The 19,007-nt window shown below is 40.9% G+C and overlaps 1 protein-coding gene across 5 annotated transcripts in view; it reads right to left on the bottom strand.

Annotated features, from left to right (window-relative positions):
• Positions 1 to 19,007, bottom strand: part of LOC128078431 (contactin-4) — a 253,469-nt gene that overhangs the window by 185,332 nt on the left and 49,130 nt on the right. Inside the window, exon 1 of one of the 5 annotated variants that reach the window (XM_052678619.1) lies at positions 18,021 to 18,039. The exons of the other annotated variants lie outside the window; for them this stretch is intronic. The gene's annotated coding sequence lies outside the window, so the exon portion shown is untranslated. Of the gene's footprint in view, positions 1 to 18,020; positions 18,040 to 19,007 lie in introns of those variants that run through there. 5 annotated transcript variants of the gene reach the window in all.

The raw sequence follows: 19,007 nt of genomic DNA, 5'->3' as shown, positions 1-19,007 counted from the left end.
AAATAATTATTCTAACTCCAAGTAACTAAACTGATGTGAAGAGCCTTCTCACAGTAACAGCACATCGGAAGCACAGGGCATGTATATACTGTCCAAAAGCCATTTCCCACCCCCAAAATGAAATTTTAGAAGCAAGAGCAGGTAATAAAGCAATGAAAAGACCACCTAATCCATTTACAATTTGATAAATATTAAGTCTTAGGCAGAAATTCAGCTTGTTCCACCATCTGAGTGAACTTTTATGGTAATTTTATCAAGATGAGAATCAGCATCTTCCCCCACCCCCAATAATTACGTACGCAATTTCTTATATTTCAATCTTCCATAAGATTAGATGCGTCATCAAAAATTGTCATTGACCTGAAGCTGACTGGTTATCTGCTACAAAGGTGGTATTTTAATTACCGAAGTTAATTACCATCTCCATGGAATGCAATTTCCTAACTTCACGCAGTTGTAAAGTGGGGAATGGAAAGTACAAGCAGTGCAGAATCCACAGAAGGTCTACACAAAGGCTTGTGTATGACTAATTGGTCTGAAATTTAATCAGTTAAATTTGTTTCATGTTCCTCTGATAAGATTATCTTAATTACTTTTTACACTATCTAAGTAGGAGAAAAAGAAAAAACAAATCTGCTGAAGGGGAAAACTAATTCATAAGCCTAAAGGGAGAAAGGGAAATAAGGGGAGGGGAAAATACACATCTGTTGGTTAGTCTGTACGAAGCACAGATTCTTCCAACTTGATTTCACGTTTCCAAATACTCATGAATATACTGAACTCAGAGATGTGAGCTTCAGCTGATCAAATTGCACATTGTTTTTTCAGTCCTTGTTGTCTTCAAGAGCCTCTGTATGCACAAAGATCATAGGTGGCATCACCTTCAACACCGCCCTTGTAATACAGAGATACTTCACTCATTCTTTACATATTCAGAATTGTAGTTGATAAAGTCTCTGCCATGAAGGGAAAAAAAAAAAAAAAAAAATTGAAGCAAGAAACAAGGATTCAAAATACCAGACAAGTTTCAACTACAATATTAAAGGATTTAATAATCTCACCAGCAGAGCCCAACACTACTTTCATTTTTTACCTTGGCTCAGAAAAACGTGAGCCTTGGTAAGGATACCCATGCTATGAAGGACCAAAGGTCAGAGTAATCTCAAATCTACCTTTGGGGTTGTCTCAGGAATCGTTTATATATTCAAAACGCCACATCAGCCAACAAGCTCTTGTAACAGCTAACAAGCAAACAGTAGAAGGGTGCTATTCCTGTGAACACTTAACTCCAGGTGAAAAGAGTTTTGAGTCACAGAATCACAGAATTGTAGGGGTTGGAAGGGACCTCCAGAGATCATCGAATCCAACCCTTCTGCTAAAGCAGGTTCCCTGGCATGCAAGTTATGTTTGAGCCCCATTTACTTCCCCCAGCAGCTTGTCACAGCTCCTTGGGCAACTGACTGCACATGGGGGGACCATGGTGCATGATCCCACTGCATCATTTTGGTACCTCTTGCAATATTTATGATCATTTCCTCCAACTCAGTATAGTAAACTGCAGACTTGCTCTTCAGGCACAAAGCAACCCAGGAGACTTCTGCTGAGTGATTCCCGTCTCCTTAAAAACCAATGGCTCCACAAGCTTCCGAACAAAGAAAGAAACAGAATCAGATATGGATTCTGATGTTGGATCCAAATGGAGTTACTCAGTGGTGTGTGAAAGCTGCTCGGTTTTATTTTGAGAGATCCCCATTGTTTCCAACTGCAAATTTTTCAGAAGTGTGATTTCTATGGAATTAAAACCGAGTAAAATTAATGTTTGTGGCTGTTTCAATTATGTCAACATTCCATTTGCATAAAATTCTGTTTTGAGTCGTCTTCTGTGCAGCACAATTTAAAACATAAAACTTTATCATCTAAATGAAAAAATCCAAGTGTTCTGTAGTAGCATAGATAATATTGGCTAGAAGTAATTTCAGGTTTGGTTTCATTTAACAGAAGAACATTTTGCAGCACCAGAACTTCCCATACAATGGAGGTCTGTGTTTTCAGACAACTTACTCTAAAATTCGTACTGCTTAGGGAAAATGGGAACTGAAAGTCTCTTTGTTTGGTATTACCACAGGTTTCATTTTGGTATCCTTTGACTTCCAGCACAGAACTAACACCCTATGTCAATAGCAGAGGGACACATCCAGGAGTAAGTGACAAAAACTTGCCCAAACCCTCTGAAGTCGAGGAACTATTTTCACCCACACGCATGGATGCTAAGCAAGGCCCTCTCTCTGAAATGAGCTGAAGAATCTGAGCTGGACAGTTTTATTTACACTTCAGTAACTACAAAGGGCAAACTGGAAATAGCAACAGCTCCATTGCGTTCCCAGTTCTGCTCCTCCGGTTCCAGAGATCTGGGAAACAGGCAGCCTTGGAATTTATTTCAGAAAAACTGCAGCATCGGAATGTTTGAGCTTCTTTTACCTCATTTCAGGTCCCTGTGATAATTAACACAGAGATGGACTTCAAGCAGAAGACACTTTTCTCCCTGTTGTCCACAAGCTATTTATAAATTGCAAGAAGTTGCTACAGTTAAATGCTCCAAATTAGCTGCCAATGCTGCTGCTCTCTAGAACTGCTCTCAGCAATTTTGGTTCTCCAGACACGTAAGAGACAGGAGTTATGCATTAATTATCATCCAATATTCTTCATCAACATCGAGTATAAAATTCTCAGTCAAGCTCTTGATCACAAACTTAATCATGCCTAGCCCAAACTGATTCACCCTGTTAAGTGGGATTCATTTAAAAAAAGACTCTGCTATCACATCATCAGACTTTAATACGATGCTTTTACAGTGACATACAAAATAAAGTTGAAGCACTCACTGCAGGGGTAAAGACAGAATTTAATTAGATAGGATGGGCATTTGGCTTTGCCTGAGCTAGACAGCTGTACAGTAAATGGGAATCTACTGCTCCAGCCCCACTGTACCATGAGCTACTGAAGCCCCTCATGATACCCACTGGTAGCAGAGACTAGGAATGCCGTGAAGAAAAGCAATAATGAAATAACAAATCCTCAGGAAGAGCAAATACTAGAGAAGGAAATACACGTACATTGGTCCAGTTTAAGCTCAGTCCTTCCCACACAGCTCCCACCACCCCACCAGGGAGCTCCTGGCCATGGCGCCTGCGCACCCTGCAGCTGTAAGCACATTTCCAACTCCTGGAAATAGACTCTGCTCCCTCTACACATTACAACTGAATATCCTGGATTGAAATATGAGGCTAGACTGTTCTGTGGGATCAGTGGGATGTGTGCATATTCCAGAAGAATTCACTGTGAAATAACTTTTCATTTCCCCCCAGATTTTAACGTAGCCAGAGGGAAGAGGATGGGAAGAAAGGTTACTTTTGATCACTTGCTATCCAAAAGAATGAGATCTGTATTACTAACACAGGGTGAATCAAAGTGCACAGAGAGATGGTCAAAGTACAGGTTGGGGTAGGAAGAAAATAAAGCACTGTTTCTTCTATCAAATGCAAGTAGACAACAACTCTTGATAGACAGCTCAAAAATCCAGGCTGACTGTTCTGTAAATCACTGCAGTCTATAAAACAATTCTAGGATAAGGCATCCATTATGACAAATAAGTACTTAATGTAACTTTGAATTGGTTTTTCTACATTTTGAGAAAAGACAAAAGGGAATTGGGGAAAAAAAAAAAAAAATAAATCACAATATGTTGACAACTGAGAAACTTTCATTCATCCAACACATGATATTTTAAACACAACCGAATTCCTTGGACAATTACGAACAAGTGAGAAACAATATATTTTAAAATTCATTAAAAGATTTATGTCACTCACGAGGTGTAGTACAAAAGGAACTTGAAGTCTTTGAAAATTAAATGCAAGCTCATACCTGATTTATTACAGAGATGCTGTAATCAATAGTAGAATTGAAGCTTAAAAGCACAAGGTCTCATCTGACAGTACTGCATCTTCATCTGCCTTGTCTGCACCAGCTAACTTCTGATCCATGGCATCCTCCTCAAGAAGAGCTGCTTGCTGACAAAGACAAGACGTCTCTTCTGATCAAGAGACTTAAACCAAGTGCCTACGTAGATTTAATAGCACTCTTTCACCCCGTTTCATATACGTGTAGAATCTAATTTCACTTTCCAAGTTGTCTCTTTTATCAGAAGAAGCAATCGTTTCAAACTGGCCCTCAGGAAGCAGGAGGAAAAGCGTTATTATCTCTCAAAGCTCACCTTCCTGCTCATCCCAGTTAATTAAAGCAAGTTCTTTCTTTATCGATGACAAAATCTCATTACTCTGTTCTTTCAGTTCCCAATTGGGTGGATATCCCTCCTTTTGTCATTAAGGTGTCTTACTTGGCACAATCTCACAGGGTCTTCAACCTAAAATCCACTTCCCTTCGTGCTGCGTCATTTCATTTTGTCCAGTTATGTTATACACCTCCAAACACGGATTTCTTGTAGAGCACAGCACCATTACACTGGCACGTTTTCGCCACGTCCTGGGAGCCTGCCTTCCAGCTGCTCTCACCACTAGCTCCATGCCAGGCAATAAAACAGTCTGGGACACAGCATCGCTCCCAACCCCACAGGAAGAACCCACAGGAAGCCACAGATGTTGCTCCATCTTAAACAGAAGACAGCACACCTACAGCATTTTCAACTTGTGGGCCAACCTTCAGCTAAGGCTCTAGGGACAGATGTGTATCAAAGAGCTATGATTCAGCAGATAATACACTGCGTTTACAAAAAGGTCTGTCAACCAAAAAAAGAAGTGATGTGGAAGAGTCAAGTTCTGTTTGCTGGATAATATGACAAAAGTGGTGGCTACCTTGACATCATTCATGGATGGAACCTCACGTTAAAAGAAAGCATTAAAAAGATGATAATTCAAGGGAATTTTGAAATAATACACAGAAAGCTTGAAGAATAAGAAAACTACTGCAAAAGTGGCAAATAAAATGAAATCACCACTGCGCTTTTCTACTTCAAAGGAGTACCCTGAATGATAAGCACCTTCAAATGATTGGAATTTTGTTTCAGAGTTTTGTATTGTTCAAATACTTTAAGCAGATATGCTCCAAGTCGAATTTTTGCCTCACTGCCTCTATGCATTACAGATAGGTGCAGTGCACAGAACAGATACACACAGTGCATGCGTGCTACTCCTACAGGGATCTTTCTGCTTCTTCCTCTCCTGGAAGTTCAAGTTTCCCTTCTAACATGCCTTGCTTCCCTCTCAACAGTCTATTAATGCTGTGTATGCTTGACAATTTTTTCCTCTGCTGAACAAGATCACTAACAGGTAATTCCAATAAAACATGCAAGGACATCAGTTTGCCATACATCATTCTGCAGCACTGTCATATTTACTGCTATTCAGAAGTACGCATATTTTATTGCATCAGTGTTATCATCTACACATCTCTGTATCACATATCATTTGTATATGAATTATAAATCTCAAAGCTTTGTTCTCAGGAATAATTTTCCTTATCTCTTATATCACCAAAATTGTTTGGGCCTTCCTTCCCATTCTCAGAGTGCTGCCCACTTTTTACACTGCTAACCACTGCATTTACATGTTCACGCCTCACTTGTATTTTAAGTACCACACAAGCAAATACCCACAACATCCTTCACACCTGCAATATTAATACAAGATCTGATCACTGCCAGCCAGTAGATGCGGTGATTTGAACGCAGAGTTGTTCCAAATAAATAAATCTCTGAAGTCTCCATGAATACAGATTTCATAAACTGCTTAGAAATTATGTGAGAGAACTTCTCACACTCCATCTTGCTGGTCCCTGTCAGATAAAGCTTCTGCTGGGCTAAGAGCAAGGAGTGCAGTGCAAGCAGCAGACGGGCTCAGGCAGCATTGAGCTGCATGTTCCCTTCGTGAGAACCAGCCTTACAGAAATAAGGCACTCAGGCAGGGCAGCTTTTTTTGTTAACGATTAAGTTCCAAAGGCTCCACACAACACAACAGGCACAAGGTACAACTACGTACAGTCTGCACAGACTTTTCCTTCTGAAATGCATGTTTGATTTGCTTTCAGACAAGACATTCAGGGCTGCAGTTCCTGCTGTACCTCTGCTAACACATAGTTATTACCCTAAGTATTTTTGTTTCTGCTTTAGTACCAGCTCCTCCTGGTTTCAACCACATTATCCTCCAGAGTTAAGCAAGATATGGAATATTTAATTCAATTTAACTTCGTACAAGGAAAGACAAGTAACAGGATAATAATATGCAATAAAAGGACATTTGTTCCCTGCAAATTCAGTTCATACAAACACAGAACTTGACCTCAACTTTATTAAAAGGGGGCACCAGCAATCGTAACTCATATAGAAGTGCTTCTCAGCAAATCCCAAGTCTGCTTGCAAAGCTTTCTTTTAAAGTTATATAGTAGCAGCATTCATACCTGACTCATTTTTATAATTATTTTATAAATATTATTCCACACACACACACACACACACACAAATGACTGTAGCCAGCCACAAGGTTCCTTAAGAATAACACATTCTCCCCATACAAGACACCTGGAAATGCAGGTTGTTACCCGAGTGCTCAGTAGCATTTACCAGATCCTCAGCAATGCCAGAACTGACAATTACTACCTCAGAAGTGCAGAACAGTGCATCTAAATTCAAGATCTCCTTCTCCATTACATTTTATAAACTCTGAAAACACAAGCCATTTTCCCTGCAGCTCCTACAAGTCCTTGCCTCACTCGATGCCCACACACTTTGTTAACCTGGGTACTTTTACCTGTGCTAAAATACAGTATTTTCATCCCACTTTAGAAGTTCAGTGGTGTCATGCAGGTCTCAAAAGAACCAACCTACATTTTCAATTAGAATGAAATTCATCTGGATATTTAAAAAGAAGTGGGTTATTTTCCAGAACTCCAATCAACTTTTCCTTGAGACCAGCTGCACAACCACAAGAACTACAAGAGGAAGGAAGCGTCATTTAAACATGTTCACTTTTCTTCTATAACCAATTTATTACATTTGGGGCTTTAATCTGCCTGCCTGACACCAGCAAGCAAGCGGTCACTTTACCCCTATCATTACCACAATGAATGAAATCAACCCCAGAGACTACAAATGCTTTCTCTACTGTAAGTAAACAGCAAAGCTTAACAGGCTGGAGAGATATCCGGAGATAATCACATCCCTGGGATATTTACCAGGCACGGTGAGTGCCACTGCCTGAATATGATTATCTTCTGATAACGAGAAACTCGAGTGTTCTCACAGCACTGGAGAAAACTCATTACTGGGATGAAAACGTGAATTTATTGTTCCTGAGCACGGAGCTGGCAGCTGGCTCAAGGTAACTAGGCAGATGTCAGGCTGGGCCCTTGGTTATCCTGAGCTAATGCTACTTAAGCCACCAAGAAAGGAGCTTGCATAGCATTTAACCACACTGGAGGTTCCTCAACTGAGATGCAACCACCTCCAGGGAATGTGAAGCTGTTCACGTCCACCAAAAACACTCAAACAGAGGGCAGACAGATTGATCTTGAAGAGAAGGAAAAAAGTTCTCACAAGTTTCATCACCTTACTTGCCTTTGGAAGTTTAAAAAAAAAAAAAAAAAAAAAAAAAAAAAAAACCCACACTGGGAATCTCTTAACTCTCTTGTAATAAGGATATAAATAGGAATGTTCGTGGAGTGGTTTTCTTCCCCTGCCAACACTGCCTCAGCTCCAAGAGGAAACCCATCTCCTGCCAACACATTCCCAGCTCCCAAAATAAAGCCAGTCTGTTTGGGGACATCCTCCCCTCCAGGAAACATGCAAATGACTGAAGGTCAGCAGATCCAGAACTGCCATTCCCTCTGATGACTTAAGCTATACTACTGCTGCTTTGCTTTAAGAGTAATAAATAAAAGAAATTTAAAAACAGCACGGAGGATATTTCTGTGATGTCTCCATATGTCTGTTTCTGATCTCCCCAGTACCAGAAATAGGGACCTAGTGGAGCAAGATCAGCAGTGATACACAAAGATTTTTTTCCCCCAATAATTACACAGTATACACGTTCATGCAAAAAGAAAATCAATTCCGCTTTGACTAAATTTCCCTTTTGAAATAGAAAGTGCTGTACCAGACTCCCAGTACAGCTGTGGGCACTGGGCCGGACAGACCCTTCCGCACACAGACACCAACAGGACAGCCTAATGCTCTGCCTTCAGCTTCTTCTCAGAATTGCATCAGGATTAAGCATAGCACAGCTCCCACACAGTGCTATTTTGTTCTACCAGCTCTTTCTCACTCAGCAAGATGCCAAGATGTGCATCTGGACAAGAGGTTTCTGCATCACCATCTTCTGCTGCGAGCACTTGGGCCCTTACCTCTGTGCATACGAAGGCATGAATGTACCTGCAGATAAACACCCTCTCTCTTTCTCTCCTTCAGGGTGTTATTCCCTTTGTAGAGCTCCAGTCTGCTGCATTGATATGATTATTTTTAGATCTAAATGCTTGCTTTTTTACTTGTATTTTCTTTCCCAATAGTTATCCCACCGAACAAAAGGACATCCCCCTGGCAACTCCAGAGAAACAGCTCTTCCCTGAAGACAGGGAAGAAAGAAGAGCAAATCGGATTTCCTTCCCCAGCACTGCAAAATGCCTCCAATAAGAATCTGTCGCTCCACACCCCATCTTTGCCCCAAACCTGTGTCACAATACTGCTGATTGCAGGGTCACTTCATGCAACACAGATATGTCATAAAATGGGAACGCTTCAATTCTGCAGGTACCCCACACCCCTGTATTACAAAGACCTAGCTTCATTTACTGCGCAAACGCAGGAAAAGCCCAAACTGTTCACAAGCCAGGTTACAGAACAAGACCATTCATTCTCCATTATTATGGATTTCTTTTTACTCAAATTCAGCCTAGCGGAGATTTAGTCCAAAACCAACCAAACAAAAAAAAAAAATCCACAAAGATTTGGTAAACGATTCTAACAAAAACTCACTGAATGTTTTTCTTCTCCTAATCCATTAGCATTAGGAGAAGATCGCTCCAGTTTTACCTCCAGCACTACTTTTTCATGGTTATTTTGTCAAGAAATGTAAACAGAGCTTACGTTTTAGAACTAGGACATCATTTGTACCTTAGGCATGAACAGCTGTAAACATCTCCCAAAATCCAGGCACAGCACACAAAATGATGCTGATGCTGCTTGGACAGAAGGAGATTCACTGTCCGCTGTGGCTTTCTTCCATAGTTAGAGGGGAATCAATAGTAGCACAAGTCTCCTTCCATCCAGTGCCCTACAGTCAAATTCCCATACATCAGTCCAGTTCTCATTGACAGAGAGTGTTCTCTACTTTTCCATCACATGAGAATTTCTTAGCTGAATTAGAAATGAAAACATTCCTCAGAAAAAGTGCTTGAGAGAGATATTTCAAAGACCTGAGACGTACCCACACAGTACAGCAATTTAGCTAGTGGAAATGGAAGAAGTTGGCTTCTCTGTTCCTGTAAAACATTTCTCTGATTCCAAGTGAATTACTGCTAATTACTGCCACAAAGAACACTGACAGGCAGGTCTCTGCCTCTGTTTACTGAAAGTTCACTGCACTAATCCTGATGACAAATGAAAGTTTTCCACAGTATTTTAGGAAGATAATTGTGCCATCTGGGAAGCCATGTCACAGCTGTATGAGAGCGAGCAGGCCCGGGGATGTGTAACAACTCCTTCTGTGCCAAATTCATTTCTGCTAATATATTAATCTAGGATCAAATTTTCATTTGGTGGGGTTTTCTGTGTGTTTTTGTTGCCGTTTGTTTTAGAGAACATCTTGGGAGTGTAGCATTTCAACAGGGCTGTCTGAGCACACATCAAATGAGCTCTCTGCAGCAGGGAGATCTGATCATAACCATCACAGAACCAACCTGATTTACACAAGCACAGAAGTTCACAGCTGCTTTTGTACCTATTTGTTGGTGCCTTCAGTGAATCAAGAAGAGAACCTAGCAGGCAATGTGGTAGCTAAGAGATACACAGCAAGGAAGAACCTCCTTGAAACAGTGTATTTTTTTCCATAGCTCAATAGATAGGATTTACTGGAGCCTTATCATTTACACAACATCGCATCAGTAGTACATTTATATTCTCCACAAGATCAAAGGCATTTAAAATAGATGCTTATTTCATTTTTACCATTGCAGCCCTGTGCTTTGCTTTCGTAGAGGTGCCTTCAAAATCATGAGGGAATCCAAGACAGAATGGATTGCCCAGCATGCATACAGTCATCTTTAGGATGACTTTAAGCAGACAAATTCTCATCCAACACCGCCACAAACGTCAGAGCTACCAGAACCTGAAAGCTGTATGGCAGACTGTAAGAGCAGATTTGTTTTTATGAAAAAGAAATACACAAAAATTATTGAAGTTAATTAACTTTTCCACTTGCGCTTGTTCAGCTTATGTTCTAGAAATTCAAGTTATTATTTGCAAAACGTAATAACCTAAAATTCTTGTAACAGAATATAAGACAACTCACTGCTGAAGGACTCCAAGCATTAGCGCAAGATTAGGCAGAACACATTATCCCCAGACAATGGCAAGAGAGAGCGAGCAACACCAACTTCAAAAGGGCTTTTGCAAAAATCAGTGGAGCCTTAAATAGAGTTCCTGGCACCACTCGCATCTGGATTTTCTCCCACAGAAAATGTGTTGAGAAGAGTCCTTTATCTAGAGCAGCTTAAACCTAACTAGACCCGACTTGAGAATATATACGTGCATCTTTCTACCTGACTTTGGAATCACAGCACTACATCTAACCCGGCACTCCCAGCTACACAGAATTTGGTAAGAACTCCTATTGGAAGCACCAGAAGGCACTTCTCCAAAAGGCTTATCTTTATTACTTCCTACTGCAACACAGGGAAAGCCCAGTGGCTATTAAATACTACATCAAGAAAGTAATATTCCATTAGACGTTACAAGGCGTGAGGAGCTCCTTTGATCCAAGGACATGGACATTGCTCTGTGCAGGAGGAGTCCATAACAGCATGAACTGCTGGGAGGAACTCATCATTTACAATGAATTCTTACTGAGACAAGCCCACAGCAGCCAGGATGAATCAATACACAACAGCTATTCGATACACATGGGAACTAGGAGGATTACACATCACACAGGGACTGGGAAATTTCCATTCTGGGACCTTTAACTTCACTTCAACAGCCACAGCTGGTACTGCAGTGCTTGCCTGAATCTATTACTGCCAACACCGCATTATGTCAAGACAACCAAGCACCAGTGCTACACTTTCATGAGAAGGTCTCATAAATCCCAAGCCATTTTTAGGACTTCTTAAAACTTTCACCTGTGCCCACAGAAAGACAGGTGCAAATAAAACGTGCCGACATGCGACAACATCAATATCAAGAAATACAAGAGTTTTAAGGCCTGATGCAGGACTGGACATTAGGGCACTTGAGTGACTCTTACAGGAATCTGCAGAAGATAACCAGAGCCTGCACTGGAAAAAGGTCTGAAGTGAGAGGTATACGGAAAACAAGTAATTAAGGATGATATCATTTTGCACAAGTAACGAAAATAGAGTCCTACAGACACAACTTCTGATTTCTTTTTTGTCTTTGCAAATCCTTGAAAGTTATTTTGACATTCCTTTGTGTGTGTACAATAGCTTAACGGGGGGAAAAAAACTGAATTCATGCTGTACAAGTGGGTAGATAATGTTATCTGTTCAATAGGAATGTTTAGTGTCTCTTTTCAAAAAACATGCTCAGAACATCCCACAGAAAGGCCCAATTAACTGTAGATTTGTGCATTTTTTCTGAGCAGTAGCATTAATAATTTGAAAACACAGTGGGTATGCACCGAGCTGAATTCATACTGATAATTGCTTCAGTGTAATTTATGTCAGTAAGTGCTACTGAAGGAGTACGGTATATGAGCAGATAATACCGTAAATTAAAAACAGAATTTGCATAAAATTAATGTACCATTATACTTAATATTGATAGAAATGCACCAAAGGTCAACAGCAAGAGCTAGAATCCCTAGATGCACGCCAATTTACCACCACACACGGTCACCTGAATAGCACTGCAGGAAAGTTTCAGAGCAAAGACAAACAAGAGGCCACAGAGAAGGGCCAGAAGCCCAACTCAGTGCTGGTGTAACTCCATTAACTTCAGGGAAACTGCAGCATAGGTGCTGACTTTGGCACCAGCTGTGAAATGCACACTGAACACACAGGTGAGCTGGTGCTGCTGGTGGGCCGGTACCTGTTGCCTTGATCTCTGCATCATTCTGTTTGCCTCGCCAGACCACAAACTGGTCAGCTACCACTGCTGAGTATTACAGCTTCCTCTTTGATCCCGGCAAAATATCAAAATGGCTGAGAGAGCATCAAGGTATTATAGAAGAAAAGGTGTGGGGGCAGTCTTAAGGTACCCTTCTTTGAGGAAAGATAGCAAAACTACTAAGTGAAATCTCACAGTTCCTTACAACGTGCCATGAAACATTTGCCGTTGCTCATAAATATTGTAGGGGTAGATCTGAACGTTCCAAGATGAATGAGGGCAGTTGCAGTGGAAGCCACACATTCAGCATTCCGACAGAGCTCAGATTCCATTATCACAGACAAATCAGACCAGGTGAGCGGAGCTACTGGAAACGAGAAACGGGGTGAAAGCTTCAAGCACTGCGGAGTGTATTTAATAGGCAGCACCAAAACGTCAGACCAAATGAAAATGCAACATTTACACAACGCGATGCCTCCCGTTGAGGCGCGATGACAGCTCACTGGGATGGAGAGCAGTGCTGGAACACGGGCAATTTTAAAGAAAATCACTGGCGTGCTGTGTTTGGTTTCCTGTCTCCCACCTTGCATTTTACAAACTGCATCAAAGCACACAGTATAACAGCTCCAATTTCCTTCCCAGCAGCTACACCATGTGAGAAAAATTGACAGATTAAATGGAACGTAACTGCCAAAGCAACTGCAAACTGTGGCTGCCCACGAGAAGAAAATGAAGTTCCTGAGCATCACATAAAGAGGTGCTTCTGTGATCAAATGCAACGAGAGTCCATTTCATTACAATACCCCTCAAAAAAGAAAGGAACCCTTTCCTTCCCCCCTCCACAGGCACAAAATGTCACTGCAGCTCATGCAGCCTCTGCTCTGCTCCTCCAGAGAGGCTGTCGAGTGGAAGTGCTGCACATAGAAATGGATTAAATTTGTCAGGGCCACATGCGCTTTTATTTTGATGAAATCTCAGATCTGTCCTGCTTCAAGCAAGAAAAAAAATATCTGGTCCTAACAGAAATGGATGATGCTATGTTAAATGAAGGCCCCTTGCTCCACTGGAGAGGCGAGCTCTAATCTCATCAAACCACTGGACATCACCACTTCATCAGCGCTGACATGCGCATCTCTAAGTGCCACTGACATGGGCACACAAGCATTATTTATCTATTTACGGATTGCTCCACATCCCTAAGTAGACAAATTGGTATCTCAAGCATTGTAAACGCATGCTGCCTGCTCCAAGCACTACACGCTCAGTAGAAGGACCAGTGCAGCTCCAGAAGCTGGAGAGCAGTTAGCAGCATTGGACAGACAAGGTTATGTAGAGATGAGGCCCCTTACAATACTGCAATAAGCCAACAGCAGATCATACCTCACAGCAGTGCACTGCCCTGTATTACACTGAAGATTCTATGTTTAATAGCTCAACTTAATAGCCTACAGGAGGCGATTTAATGAACCCCCCACAGTTGTACAGCTTCAAACTGAGCCCAAGTATAGGCTCAGCAGCTTGGCTTTCCAGGTGAACTATGGTTGCTTATCAGCAAAGTAAAACACCAGAGTCAATCCAGAGCATTCTTTGGGGAAATGGTCCAAACCCTCAGTTATTTGCCATCTAACTAGTTTTGATAAATGGCAGACTGAAGTGAAGGCACTCGGAACCAGCTGCAATCTAGAAGCACTAGTGTGCAATACCTATCAAGAAAACAACCACCTAAAGCATTTCCTTCAACCTTGCTCAAACCTTTCTTACTATTTTGGTCTTATTAAAGAAAGAATGAACAAGACATTTTCCCCCAGTTCCATGACTGCAGTGTGCACACATTGCCTTCAGAGTGTACTCTCCTCTCCCTTCCCTCTGCATTGCTCCATGAGCTCCATGCACATGTGAGAGGATCTGAATTTCAAATTGAAATGCAAATATTAACCCAGCAATCAGCTCTCAAGGTTCTCTCTTTTGCCAGGATTTTGTAAATTACTAACTTACAAGGTTTTTTCCATTGTAAATAAGAGATAATTGGCCAGGTTATTAAACAAAGCAGCATGGAAAGGTTAACTAACATATTAAAAATGCACAGCAACTAGTAGAATGTTAAAATATTTGAATTATACATTAATACAGCAAGCTAGTCAGTACAAACTCAACACCGAAAATAATATTAAGCAGCTGATTTTAGTTGACAAGTGCAAGGGTATTTCAAATCAAAACAGACAATTCATTATTAACAACTCCCTCCCTCAGTAGCTATGTCCTCAAGCAGCTCTTAATGACTTCAAGTTACAACAACGTGTTGAGAACAGAGTGAATGCAAGAAGTTTTTTGCTTTCATCAACTCCAGCCAGACTTCAAGGTTTTAATGGAAGCTTTTTGCTTTGACACTGAAAATTCAGTGTTTTCTCCTTCTCTGAATTCTCACCACACCTCTGCTCTGTCCTGCTTTTGGCTTCTGCACCCTCTCAATGGAAACTGCTGTATAAGGATGATCACCTGTCATGGACCTTAATCCAAAGGGCAGGAAGACAGCTTAGCAACTGCATTTGTCTCAGTAGTGTTTTAAAGTACTTTGGAATACAATCACGCAGAGTCTTTATGGGCATTACCAGCTCAGCCTGATGCACCTTCTTCCTACTTGGCTGTCTGTATCCAAAATGATTTACAAAGAGGAAGACAAAGAGTGCCTCTGTATACAATAACTCCAATGAAGTCAATCATAAAGCATTTAAATAGCCCGCACAGTAGTCAGTTCCTGAGAACCCTATTAAACAAACGTTGGGCTCAGTACTTCTCATCACTTCCTGCAGCTTTCAGCTCTGGTGCTACCAAACAAACGAGCAGGACGAGGAAGCAGCCTGAGCTGGGCAGCTGCACCAGCAGCACTGCTAATTGGGGAGCTGCTCAGTGCCTGGTCTGTGCATTTAAGGACTGAAGGAACAGCTGCGCATTTGTACAGCTCTTGGTATTATTTTTCTGTTTCAAAACGATTACAGTCTGGGGAAACAAGAAAAGAAATAAACAATTGCTTTCCTGTTTTTGTTTGTTGTTTTTTTTTTTTTTTTTTCTGGGGGGGTTGGCTTGTTTTTCTGTGTAATGTTCATCATATTTTTATTTTAACCAAATTATTTTGGATTACTCCAACATAGCTTTTGTTTCCAAGTACTGAACTAACTTGCACCAGACACGTACAAGTATGTTTTATGAACACAGCTGCTTAGTAGGATAATATACAGCAGACTCACGCAGAGGCACGTGTGATCTCTGCTCTCTGTGAAGAGCTGCACTAACACTGCTGAATCCCTCCCCATCTATCTTTCAGTAGCAGGCAGTCCAGGTGAGCCCCCCTTTCATAGAAAGGAAATGATTTAGAATAACAGTGATCAACGATAGAAAACAGTGACCTACAGATACAAAGCTTCAATTCACAAAATACCAACACAGATTACCAGACTCCAAATATTACCAGTTTCAGTTGTTCCGACCTTCAAGCTCAGACTTTTTCCCCCCACAAAAACCCTCAAAAACTTCTATTGAAAATACCACTGTGACGAGAGCAACATCATTTAGAGAACTTCTGCACAGCTTTGATGCAAGTTAGGCGTTAAGATCTCTCCTGCTATAATAACTTTGGGGAACTGCCCTGCCTTGGCAAGGAAATACACCTCCTCTCACACTGCAGTCCCAAAGCCCTCTCACACCCCTGGTAGCAGCCACCTCTTGCTGTCGGTTACCACGATGGACTTGGACATGGGTATTCGGTTCAGAGTCACAAGGACTACTCAATACTCTCTAGAGCAAACTCTATACAAGACAGGAATATGCATACAAAACAAACTTTGTTTGCACAGGCTATGCTTTATTTTCCCTTTGTATAAGTACTGGAGTATGCGAACACACTGAAGATACACTGCTGTTCAGTAGAGGAGTGACACCAGTGAGCATTAACATCGGTATCAGGAGGAAAATAGAAGGAATGGAAAACATTAGGTAGATCTCACCAGTCATTACTCTGAAAAACAAAACCATAAAAATAAGAGTATGACAAGAATATTCAGTCATTGTTCGGTTTTGTGGGCAACACGGTAAGCAAACGGTCAATGCCAGCTCTTTCTTTGAGATGAATGTCCACATAAAAGCATTTTAAATCATAGAGGACATTACTCAGAGTAACAGTGGATGATGGACATTTCACATTATGCCAGAAAAGACGGTTATTTCTTGGCTGAACTAGTCTACTGAGAAGCATAAGAGCTTAAAGAATATGCTTATCACACCTACAGCAATTTCAAAAAGAGCAACAACAGATGTCAGGACAAAACGTTTGGGGCAATATGTTTGTGCTTGCTCACCAGAAAGCAAAGATGATGGATGCACCCATCTCCAGCCAGTCCTGTCATCCAACAATGTTTCAGGAGGAAAACATACATAACGCCAGCGTTGCTCTCCTTCATTTCTTAATTGCTTGCACCTATCAGAAAACAACCCTAAGCTTGTCCCCACTCACAGTTAAACCAAAGCACTGAAACGTTCCAGCAGAACCAAGGAAAAGGTCAGTGGAAAACAATCAAACAAAAATTCAACACGTTAAGCTGCAGTCGACGTACCTGCAAGAAAAGAGCTGCAAAGAGCACTGCCTGATATTCTTCCCCCCTGGACTTTGCACTATTTCCAAACGAGTCTCAGCCATGAGATTTCTACGTGTTTCTCTAACTTGGTTCACAACAGCTTGGGAACAAGCACTACCTGCCATCTCCTTGCCATCTATACACAGCATAACTAAGCAGAAATTCTTGATCACACACATCTCAGATCGTCCTGGAGCCATACTTTGGTTTTCAATCTTGCACATCCATGCATCCATGAGTTTCATCTGCATCATTTTATGGGTCAGACCATACACACTGCCTGGCTACACCATCTCATTACACTTTATAAACTCCAGAGTAGGTGCCATAAAAATCAGAGAGCGGTTTTCTGTAATTAATGAAGTCACTGGATTTCATTAACTGAGAAAAATTAATTGGGTTCATAAGAAACAGAGCACCATGTTGAGTCCATCTCCTCCTTTCTCATATACTCATTGAAAAAAATTCACTCGAGGAAGACACAATGTTATCACTAGCAACCAAAATCCACAGCATACATAGACAAACACTACAAGATCAGTGCTGCACAGAAGGCATAGAGAAGGAATTATAAATGGGAGAGGACAAACCAGCCCTACTTGGCTTGCCTTCTCTTGCTGTAAAGGTGCTGCTGCTTCACATAGATCATCACATTTCTACAGAATCAAAATAAAATATAGATGAAGCTGTTAAAAACAGTCATCAACAGAAAGGTCAGGGCCTCTGGCAATGAAAGAAAAAAAAAATTACTCCTGTGGTCTTCAAACAGATTTATTCTTGATATAAAGCAGCACCATTTACAGCTCAGCAAAACTTTAAAACTGGCAGTAAAGCACATTACAAGCTTTCTTAATTCAATTTTCTCTGGCATTTATTGTGGTTAATAAAATACCTAAATGTCATCTAGATTTATAAAAATGTATTTATAGGTTAATAAATGCATAAACCGGATCATTCACAGAAACAGCTTACACAAAGCCTAACAGCCCAAACTGATACAGATTTTGGCTTTGCTTCTTTTCAGAGAAGTAATTAGTGTTTACCTGCAAAGTTTTTCCTTTTATAGCCCAGTAAAAACAATGCACCTGATTACTTTTGCTGCTTCCAGAGCTGACATCCAACTTCACAGGTCTACCTTGCTTTTAACACAGAACTTCTGTTCACTCCACTACACTCGACCCAAAAGGAATGCAGTCCCTACCATCCCGACATTGAAGCACATTTCGTTACCTTGCTTTCTTCCTGAATCATTTCAGCTCTGCCTTCCCATTTCTGCTGTCAGGTACCTGACTTACTCCGAGTCAGAACTTCCTTCAAATAAACAGTAATGTTCTTTAATACCCATGCTAATGATGACTGGGAATGGCTTCTTTTTAACAAGTACTCAGTGTAACCAAAGCTTTTATATGTAATTAGTGTTCCGAGCTGAATTCTGGTACAATACCATTTATATCCAAATTATTTTTAATGAACGTTTGGATGCACCAGACTAAAGGACTACAGATTTAAAAGAAATATTAATATTTCATTTGAGAACCCATTCTAAATGCATTTCTGTAACTAATAAAAACACAACCAAGTAATTGCTAAGACAACTGGCTAAAAAGAGCGCTTCACAACTTCAGAAGCACGGCACAAAGTTTCTTGCTGGTCAGTGCAAAATGCAGATTTGATTTATGACTGCAACAAGAAGCACTTTCAGGAAAAGAACAGAGACCAAAGATGCATAGATGCAAATAACGTTGAACATGCTGCTAACTAAGGGATGCACTGCAGAGCCGTTTAAGCTCTGAGGAGCAGATTTTGAAGGCACCCATTCTTTCTAAGAGGCATTTTGTATAGTGTAAAAGCATCAAGTTTCTCAGAAAGCTTTTACATACAGTTCATCTTTTTATCACAAGCACTTCCTGAGCCCTTGCAAATGCAGTAAGTTAGAAAATGATTGGAAATGCAGCGATGGTAGCTGAAGCTGCCATTTTAGTGGAACACTTCTGGACTATAGAAATAAATGCAAAGAACAGGGCAATTAA

Source organism: Tympanuchus pallidicinctus, unplaced genomic scaffold, assembly GCF_026119805.1.
Source record: "Tympanuchus pallidicinctus isolate F22 unplaced genomic scaffold, pur_lepc_1.0 scaffold17, whole genome shotgun sequence".
Classification (NCBI taxonomy): domain Eukaryota; kingdom Metazoa; phylum Chordata; class Aves; order Galliformes; family Phasianidae; genus Tympanuchus; species Tympanuchus pallidicinctus.
This window is presented reverse-complemented; position numbering and strand designations above follow the sequence as displayed.